This window comes from Mesoplodon densirostris, chromosome 2 (assembly GCF_025265405.1).
Source record: "Mesoplodon densirostris isolate mMesDen1 chromosome 2, mMesDen1 primary haplotype, whole genome shotgun sequence".
NCBI lineage: Eukaryota > Metazoa > Chordata > Mammalia > Artiodactyla > Ziphiidae > Mesoplodon > Mesoplodon densirostris.
The window spans coordinates 130,004,947-130,014,983 of NC_082662.1; the positions used below are offsets into that span (position 1 = coordinate 130,004,947).

The 10,037-nt window shown below is 38.4% G+C and overlaps 1 pseudogene; it reads left to right on the forward strand.

The window, feature by feature from the left end:
- The first annotated feature begins 3,695 nt into the window (after window positions 1-3,695).
- LOC132483130 (heterogeneous nuclear ribonucleoprotein A3-like) lies at window positions 3,696-5,175 on the forward strand (annotated as a pseudogene).
- Window positions 5,176-10,037: the final 4,862 nt, after the last annotated feature.

Genomic DNA, 10,037 nt, shown 5'->3' on the forward strand with positions numbered 1-10,037 from the left:
AAAAGAATGAAAAGAATTGAAAACAATCTCAGAGACCTCTGGGACAACACTAAACACACCAACATTTGAATTATCAGGGTCCCAGAAGAAGAAGAGAAAAAGAAAGTGTCTGAGAAAATATTTCAAGAAATTATAGTCAAAATTTTCCCTAATATGAGAAAAGAAATTGTCACCGAAGTCCAGGGAGCACAAAGAGTCCCATACAGGATAAACCCTAAGAAAAACAAAGACACATATTAATCAAACTAACAAAAAATAAATTCAAAGAAAAAATATTAAAAGCAGCAAGGGAAAAACAAAAAAGAACATCAAAGGAATCCCCATAAAGTTATCAGCTGATTTTTCAGCAGAAACTCTGCAGGTCAGAAGGGAGTGGAACAATACATTTAAAGTGATGAAAGAGAAAAACCTACAACCAAGAGTACTCCACCCATCAAGGATCTCATTCAGATTCGATGGAGAAGTCAAAAGCTTTTCAGACAAGCAAAAGCTAAGAGAATTCAACACCACCAAACCAGCTTTACAACAAATGCTAAAGAAACTTCTCTAAGCGAGAAACACAGCAGAAGAAAAAGACCCACAATAACAAACCCAAAACAATTAAGAAAATGGTAATAGGAACATACATATTGATAATAACCTTAAATGTAAATGGATTAAATGTACAAATTAAAAGACACAGGCTGGCTGAATGGATACAAAACCAAAACCCATATATATGTTGTCTAAAAGAGATTCACTATAGACATAGGGACACATACAGACTGAAAGTGAAGGGATGGAAAAAGATATTCCATGAGAATGGAAATCAAAAGAAAGGTGGAGTAGCAGTATTCATATCAGATAAAATAGACTTTAAAGTAAAGACTGTTACAAGAGACAAAGAAGGACACTACATAATGTTCAAAGGATCAGTGCAAGAAGAAGAAATAACAGTTATAAATGTTTATGCACCCAAAATAGGAACACCTCAATACATAAGGCAAATGCTAACAACCATGAAAGGAGAAATCAATAGTAACAAAATAATAGTAGGGGACTTTAACACCCCACTTACACAAATGGACAGATCATCCAAACAGAAAATAAATAAGGAAACACAAGCTTTAAATGACACAATAGACCAAATAAATCTAGTTGATATTTATAGGACATACCACCCAAAAGTGGAGGAATACACTTTCTTCACAAGTGCACACAGAACATTCTCCAGGATAGATCACATCTTCAGTCATAAATCAAGCCTCAGAAAACTTAAGAAAATTGAAATCATATCAAGCATCTTTTCTTACCAGAATGCTTTGAGATTGGAAATCAATTATAGGAAAAAATAGTATAAAAAACACAAATACATGGAAGCTAAACAGTGCACTACTAAATAACCAAGAATCACTGAAGAAATCAAAGAAGAAATTTAAAAAGTACATAAAAACAAATGACAACGAAACTTGATGACCCAAAACCTATGGGACACAGGAAAAGCAATTCTAAGAGGGAAGTTTATAGCAATTCAATCTTACCTCAAGAAACAAGAAAAATCTCAAAAGCAATCTAACCCTACACTTAAAACAAATAGGGAAAGAAGAACAAAGAAAACACAAGGTCAGTAGAAGGAAAGAAATCATAAAGATCAGAGCAGAAATAAATGAAATAGAGACAAAGAAAACAGTAGCAAAGATCAATAAAACTAAAAGCTGGTTCTTTGAGAAGATAAACAAAATTGATAAACGCTTAGCCAGACTCATCCAGAAAAAAAGGGAGAGGACACAAATCAATAAAATTAGAAATGAAAAAGGAGAAACCACAACAGACACTGCAGAAATACAAAGGATTATAAGAGAAAACTACAAACAACTATATGACAATAAAATGGACAACCACAAACAAATGGACAAATTCTTGGAAAAGTAAATTTTCCAAGACTGAACCAGGAAAATTAGAAAATATAAACAGACCTATCACAAGCAATGAAATTGTAACCGTAATTTAAAATCTTCCAGCACACAAAAGTCCAGGACCAGGTTTCACAGGTGAATTCTATGAAACATTTAGAGAAGAGCTAACAGTCATCCTTTTCAAATTCTTCCAAAAAATTCAGAGGGAGAAACACTCTCAAATTCATTCTATGAAACCACCATCACCCTGATACCAAAACCAGAAAAAGATATCACAAAAAAAGAAAATTATAGACCAATATCACTGATGAATGTAGATGCAAAAATCCTGCACAAAACACTAGCAAACAAAATCCAACAGCACATTAAAAGGTTCATATATCATGATAAAGTGGGATTTATCCCAGGGATGTAAGGATTTTACAATATCCACAAATGAATCAGTGTGATACACCACATCAACAAATTGAAGAAGAAAAAACATATGATCATCTCAGTAGATGCAGAAAAACTTTTGACAACATTCAACACCAATTTATGATAAAAACTTTCCAGAAACTGGGCATAGAGGGAAGCTGTCTCAACATAATAAAGACCATATATGACAGACCCACAACAAGCATCATATTCAGTGGTGAAAAACTGAAAGCATTTCTACCAAGATCAGGAAAAAGACAAGGATGTCCACTCTCATCACTTTTATTCAACATTATTTTGGAAGTCCTAGCCACAGCAATCAGAGAAGAAAAACAAATAAAGGAATACAAATTGGAAAAGAAGTAAAACTGTCACTGTTTTCAGATGACATGATTCTATACATAGAGAACCCTAAAGATGCTACCAGAAAACTACTAGAGCTAATCAATGAATTTGGTAAAGTAGCAGGATATAAAATTAATGCACAGAAATCTCTTGAATTCCTATACACTAATGATGAAAAATCTGAAAGAGAAATTAAGGAAACACTCCCATTTACCATTGCAACAAAAAGAATAAAATACCTAGGAATAAACCTACCTAAGGAGACAAAAGACCTTTATGCAGAAAAGTATAAGACACTGATGAAAGAAATTAAAGATGATACAAACAGATGAAGAGATATACCATGTTCTTGTATTGGAAGAATCAACATTGTGAAAATGTCTGTACTGCCCAAAGCAATCTACAGATTCAAGGAAATCCCTATCAAACTATGAATGATATTCTTCACAGAATTAGAAGAAAAAATTTTACGATATGCATGGAAACACAAAAGACCCCGAATAGCCAAAGCAATCTAGAGAAAGGAAAATGGAGTTGGAGGAATCTGGCTCCCCTACTTCAATCTATACCAAAAAGCTAGAGTAGTCAAGACAGTATGATACTGCCACAAAAACAGAAATATAAGTCAATGTACAGGATAGGATGTCCAGAGATAAACTCATGCACATATGGGTGCCTAAATTATGCCAAAGGAGGCAAGAACATGCAATGGAGAAAAGACAGTCTCTTCAATAAGTGGTGCTGGGAAAACTGGACAGCTACATGTAAAATAATGAAATTAGAACACTCCCTAACACCATACACAAAAATAAACTCCAAATGGATTAAAGACTTAAATGTAAGACCAGACACCATAAAACTCTAAGAGGAGAACAGGAAAAACACTGTTTGACATAAACTACAGCAAGATATTTTTTGACTCACCTGCTGGACTAATGGAAATAAAAACAAAAATAAACAAATGGGACTTAATTAAATTTAAAAGCTCTTGTGGTCCCATATTGAACTCGAGTTGGAAGAGGAGAGCCTGTTCTCAAAATGGAGGTAAAACCTCCACCCGGCCACCCCCAGCCCGACTCCGGCCGTCGCCGCCACCACCGGGGGGAGGAGGGCCATGATCCAAAGGAACCAGAACAGTTGAGAAAACTGTTTATTGGTGGTCTGAGCTTTGAAACTACAGATGATAGCTTAAGAGAACATTTTGAGAAATGGGGCACACTTACAGATTGTGTGGTGATGAGAGACCCCCAAACAAAACGTTCCAGGGGCTTTGGTTTTGTTACTTACTCTTGTGTTGAAGACGTGGATGCAGCAATATGTGCTCGACCACACAAGGTTGATGGGCGTGTAGTGGAACCAAAGAAAGCTGTTTCTAGAGAGGATTCTGTAAAGCCTGGTGCCCATCTAACAGTGAAGAAAATTTTTGTTGGTGGTATTAAAGAAGATACAGAAGAATATAATTTGAGAGACTACTTTGAAAAGTATGGCAAGATTGAAACCATAGAAGTTATGGAAGACAGGCAGAGTGGAAAAAAGAGAGGATTTGCTTTTGTAACTTTTGATGATCATGATACCATTGATAAAATTGTTGTTCAGAAATACCACACTATTAATGGCCATAATTGTGAAGTGAAAAAGGCCCTTTATAAACAAGAAATGCAATCTGCTGGATCACAAAGAGGTCGTGGAGGTGGATCTGGCAACTTTATGGGTCATGGAGGAAAGGAGGTGGTGGAGGTAACTTTGGCCGTGGTGGAAACTTTGGTGGAAGAGGAGGTTATGGTGGTGGAGATGATGGCAGAAGAGGTAGTTATGGAGGAGGTGATGGTGGATATAATGGATTTGGAGGCAACAGTGGTAACTATGGCGGTGGTCCTTGCTACAGTATTAGAGGAGGCTATGGTGGTGGTGGACCAGGATATGGAAACCAAGGTGGTGGATATGGTGGCGGTGGTGGAAGATATGATGGTTACAATGAAGGAGGAAATTTTGGAGGTAACTATGGTGGTGGTGGGAGCTATAATGATTTTGGAAATTATAGTGGACAACAGCAATCAAATTATGGACCCATGAAGGGGGGCAGTTTTGGTGGAAGAAGCTCGGGAAGTCCCTATGGTGGTGGTTATGGATCTGGTGGTGGAAGTTGTGGATATGGTAGCAGAAGGTTCTAAAAACTCAGAAGAAAAGGGCTACAGTTCTTAGCAGGAGAGAGAGCGAGGAGTTGTCAGGAAAGCTGCAGGTTACTTTGAGACAGTCGTCCCAAATGCATTAGAGGAACTGTAAAAATCTGCCACAGAAGGAACAATGATCCATAGTCAGAAAAGTTACTGCAGCTTAAACAGGAAACCCTTCTTGTTCAGGACTGTCATAGCCACAGTTTGCAAAAAGTGCAGCTATTGATTAATGCAATGTAGTGTCAATTAGATGTACATTCCTGAGGTCTTTTATCTGTTGTAGCTTTGTCTTTTTCTTTTTCTTTTCATTACATCAGGTATATTGCCCTGTAAATTGTGGTAGTGGTACTAGGAATAAAAAATTAAGGAATTTTAAACTTTTTTAATAAATAAATAAATAAATAAATAAATAAAATAAAAGCTCTTGCACAGCAAAGGAAACCATAAACAAGATAAAAAGACAACCCTCAGAATGGGAGAAAATGTTTGCAAATGATGCAACTGACAAGGGATTCATTTCTAAAATATACATAAAGCTCATGGAGCTCAATATCTAAAAAACAAACAATCCAGTTAAAAAATGGGTGGAAGACCTAAATAGACATTTAACCAGGGAAGACATACAGATAGCCAAGAGGCACATGAAAAGATACTCAACATCACTAATTATTAGAGAAATGCAAATCAAAACTACAATGAGGTATCACCTCACGCCAGTCAGAATGGCCATTATCCAAAAATCTAGAAACAATAAATGCTGGAAAGGGTGTGGTGAAAAAGGAACCCTCCTGCCCTGTTGGTGGGAATATAAATTGATAAAACCACCATGGAAAACAGAATGGAGGTTCCTTAAAAAACTAAAAATAGACCTACCATATAACCCAGCAATACCACTACTGGACATACACCCTGGGAAACCATAATTCAAAATAAGACACATACCACAATGTTCATTGCAGCACTATTTACAATAGTCAGGGCATGGAACCAACCTAAATGTCCATTGACAGATGAATGGATAAAGAAGATGTGGCACATATATACAATGGAATATTACTCAACCATAAAAAGAAAGGAAATTGAGTTATTTGTAGTGAGGTGGATGGACCTAGAGTCTGTCATACAGAGTGAAGTAAGTCAGAAAGAGAAAACCAAATACCATATGCTAACACATATATATGGAATCTAAAAAAAAAAAAAAAAAAAGGTGAACCTAGTTGCAGGGCAGGAATAAAGTGGTAGACATAGAGAATGGACTTGAGGACATGGGGTGGGAGGGCAAAGCTGGAGTTAAGTGAGAGTAATTCAACATATATACACTACTGAATGTAAAATAGTTCGCTGATGGGAAGCAGCAGCATAGCACAGGGAGATCAGCTCGGTGTTTTGCAATGACCTAGAAGGGTGGGATATGGAGGATTAGAGAGAGGCTCAAGAGGGAGGGGATATGGGGGGGCATGTGTATGCATATGCCTTATTCGCTTTGTTGTGCAACAGAAACTAACACAGTGTTGTGAAGAAATTATACTCCAATAAAGACCTATTTAAAAAAAGAACTACAATGAGGTATCACTGCACATTGGTCAGAATGGCCATCATCAAAAAATCTACAAACAATAAATGCTGGAGAGGGTGTGGAGAAAAGGGAACCCTCTTGTACTGTTGGTGGGAATGTAAATTGATACAGCCACTATGGAGAACAGTATGGAGGTTCCTTAGAAAACTAAAAATAGAACCACCATACGACCCAGTAATCCCACTACTGGGCATATACCCTGAGAAAACCATAATTCAAAAAGAGTCAAGTACTACAATATTCATTGCAACTTTATTTACAATAGCCAGGACATGGAAGCAACCTAAGTGTCCATTGACAGATGAATGGATAAAGAAGATTTGGCACATATATACAATGGAATATTACTCAGCCATAAAAAGAAACAAAATTGAGTTACTTGTAGTTAGATGAATGGACATAGAGTCTGTCATACAGAGTGAAGTTAAGTCAGAAAGAGAAAAACAAATACCGGATGCTAACACATATATATGGAATGTAAAAAAGAAAAAATGGTTCTGAAGATCCTAAGGGCATGACAGGAATAAAGACCCAGATGTAGAGAATGGACTTGAGGACACAGGGAGGGGGAAGGGTAAGCTGGGACAAAGTAAGAGAATAGCATTGACATATATACACTACCAAATGCAAAATAGATAGCTAGTGGGAAGAAACTGCATAGCACAGGGAGATCAGCTCAGTGCTTTGTGTCCACCTAGAGGAGTGGGATAGAGAGAGTGGGAGGGAGGTGCAAGAGGGAGGGGATATGGGGATATATGTATACATGTAGCTGATTCACTTTGTTATACAGCAGAAATTAACACAACATTGTAAAGTAATTATACTCCAATAGAGATGTTAAATTAAAAAAAAAGCCTTTAAAATGCTCAGAACAAAAACAAGGAAACATTATCAGAACCAGAAAAAAAATGGACACAATACAAGATTTAGGTACATAGTAGCTACTGAAGGACTTACAACATTGGTTAAGAGCAGTGCTGCATCCTCAGTAGATTGCTATACTCCACAGGTTTATCCCAGTCCCCAACTCCATTTTGTCTTCATTTATTGCTCTAGCATTTTTCTTCTTTCACAGCCAAATTTCTAATCCTCACCTTCCATGTGCTTCTCAACAGTGCAATGTGGTTTTCCAATCCTAGTCACTCCCCTGACATTGCTGGCACCAAGTTCATTAAGCATCTCCCTTTTTAAGACTTTATCTTGCTTAAATTCTTGGTGTCATTTGACAAAATCCACCGCTATTTCTCATTTGAAATTCTTTCTTTTCTTGGTTTTCCTTGGTTTCCACCACGTTACGTGCTCCTAGGTTTCTTCTTAACTCTGTAGCTACTCTGTATCAGGTTCCTTTGTAAGCCCAACTTACTTTAAATCACTGAGATATCAGTGCCTCTCAGGGTTCTTCCCTGGGCTCTCTCCTCTCATCTCCCCTGCTCTCTTCATTATACCTGCTCTCTCTAGGCAAATTTATTCACTCCCCTGGTTTCAGTGATATTTCCAGACCCTCATATTGTACTCCTATTGAACTTGGATATCCCATCATCTGCTCAAACCTCCCAAAGTGAATTTCCCCTCCCTCAGGAACCTGCTCCCTCCCCATCTCCAATACCCTCTTGTTGAGGCTAGAAATCCACAGTTTCTCCTCAACTCTTTAGTCCTTCTTCCTCCCTCAAACTTTCAATCAATCAAAAAGTATTACTGATTCAAATTCCTCATTATCTCTCTAATCTCACTTCTCTTCTTCCTTATGTCTACAACCATAGATTTTGCCAACATCATCCAGCAACTTCTTAACTGATCCCTTGTCCCTGGTCTTGTCCCTTCAGATTCCCCATACTGCAACCAGAATGGTCTTTCCAAAATAAAGCTATATAATTACCCCTCTGTTTAAAACCTCTGAAGACACCAGAATCTGCTTGAGGATAAATTTTAAACCCATTAACATCGTTCTGAAGACCATTCAAGATCTGGCCCCTAGAACCTTTCCAGTCTCTTTTCATCCCACTCCATTCTTTTCCCATGTGTCTTATTGTTTCTCATGTCTACATTACCAGGTTTAAGAGCTGCCATATAGTCTCTCCTGACAATTTGGTGGAGTAGAAGGCCTTGAGCTCAACTGATGAAAACACCAAAATCACAACTAACTGCTGAACAACCATCAGAAAAAGGACTGGAACCTACCAAAAAATATATTCTACTTCCAAAGACAAAGAAGAAGCCACAACCAGATGGTAAGAGGGGCACATTTGTGATACAGTCAAATCCTGTACCCACCAGGTAGGTGACACACAAACTGGGAAATAATTATATTGCAGATGTTCTCCCACAAGAGTGAGAGCTCTGAGCCCCTCCTCAGGCTCCCCAGTCTGGGGGCCTGGCATTAGGAGGAGGAGCCCCCAAGACCATTTGGCTTTGAAGGCCAGAGAGGCTTCATTGCAGGAACTCTACAGGATGAGGGAAACAGAAACACCACTTATGAAGGATGCATGCAAGGTCTCATGTGCACTGGGACCCAGGGGAAAAAGCAGTAACTTCATGGGAGCTTGGACCAGACATACCTACTGGTCTTGGAGGGTCTCCTGTGGAGGCAGGGGGTGACTCTGGCTCACTGTGGGGACAAGGACACTGGTTGAAGAGGTACTGGGGAGTACTCATTGGCATGAGCTATCCTGGAGGCTTCCATTTTGACACCAAGATCTGCCCCCCCCCCTGTAGATTTCAGTGCCAGAAAACCTCAGGCTAAACAACCAACAGGCCCACCCATCAGCAGACAGGCTTAAAGTCTTCCTGACCCCACATCTGTCATTAAACACATCACTTGACACAGTTCTGCCCACAAGAAGAATAGACCCAGCTCCACCCACTAGTGGGCAAGCACCAGTCCCTCCCATCAGGAAGTCTGAACAAGTCTCTTAGACCAGCCCCACCCACCAGGGAGCAGACACTAGAAGCAAGAGGAGCTACAGTCCTGTAGCCTGTGGGAATGCAAACAGAGAAAGTTAGACAAAATGAGATGGCAGAAGAATATGTTCCAGAAAAAGGAACAGAATAAAACCCGAGAGGAACAACTACATAAAGTGGAGATAGGGAATCTACCTGAAAAAGAAATCAGAGTAATGATAGTAAAGGTAATCCAAGGTCTTGAAAAAAGAATGAAGGCACAGACTGAGAAGATACAAGAATATTTTAACAAAGAGCTAGAAGATTTAAAGAACAAACAGAGGTGAACAATACAGTTACTGAAATGAAAAATACACTAGAAGGAATCAAGAGCAGAAAAAATGAAGCAGAAGAATGGCTAAGTGAGCTGGGAGACAGAATGGTGGGAATCACTGCCATGGAACAGAATAAAGAAAAAAGAATGAAAAAACTGAAGACAGTTTAAGAGACCTGGGACAATATTAATTGTACCAATATTCACATTATAGGGGTCCCAGAAGGAGAAGACAGACAGAAAGGGCCAGAGAAAATATTTGAGGAGATAATAGCTGAAAACTTCCCTAACATGGGAAAGGAAACAGTCACCTAAGTCCAGGAAGCACAGAGAGTCCCATACAGGCTAAACCCAAAGAGGAACACATAGTAATCAAATTGACAAAAATTAAAGACAAAGAGAAAATATTAAAAGCATCA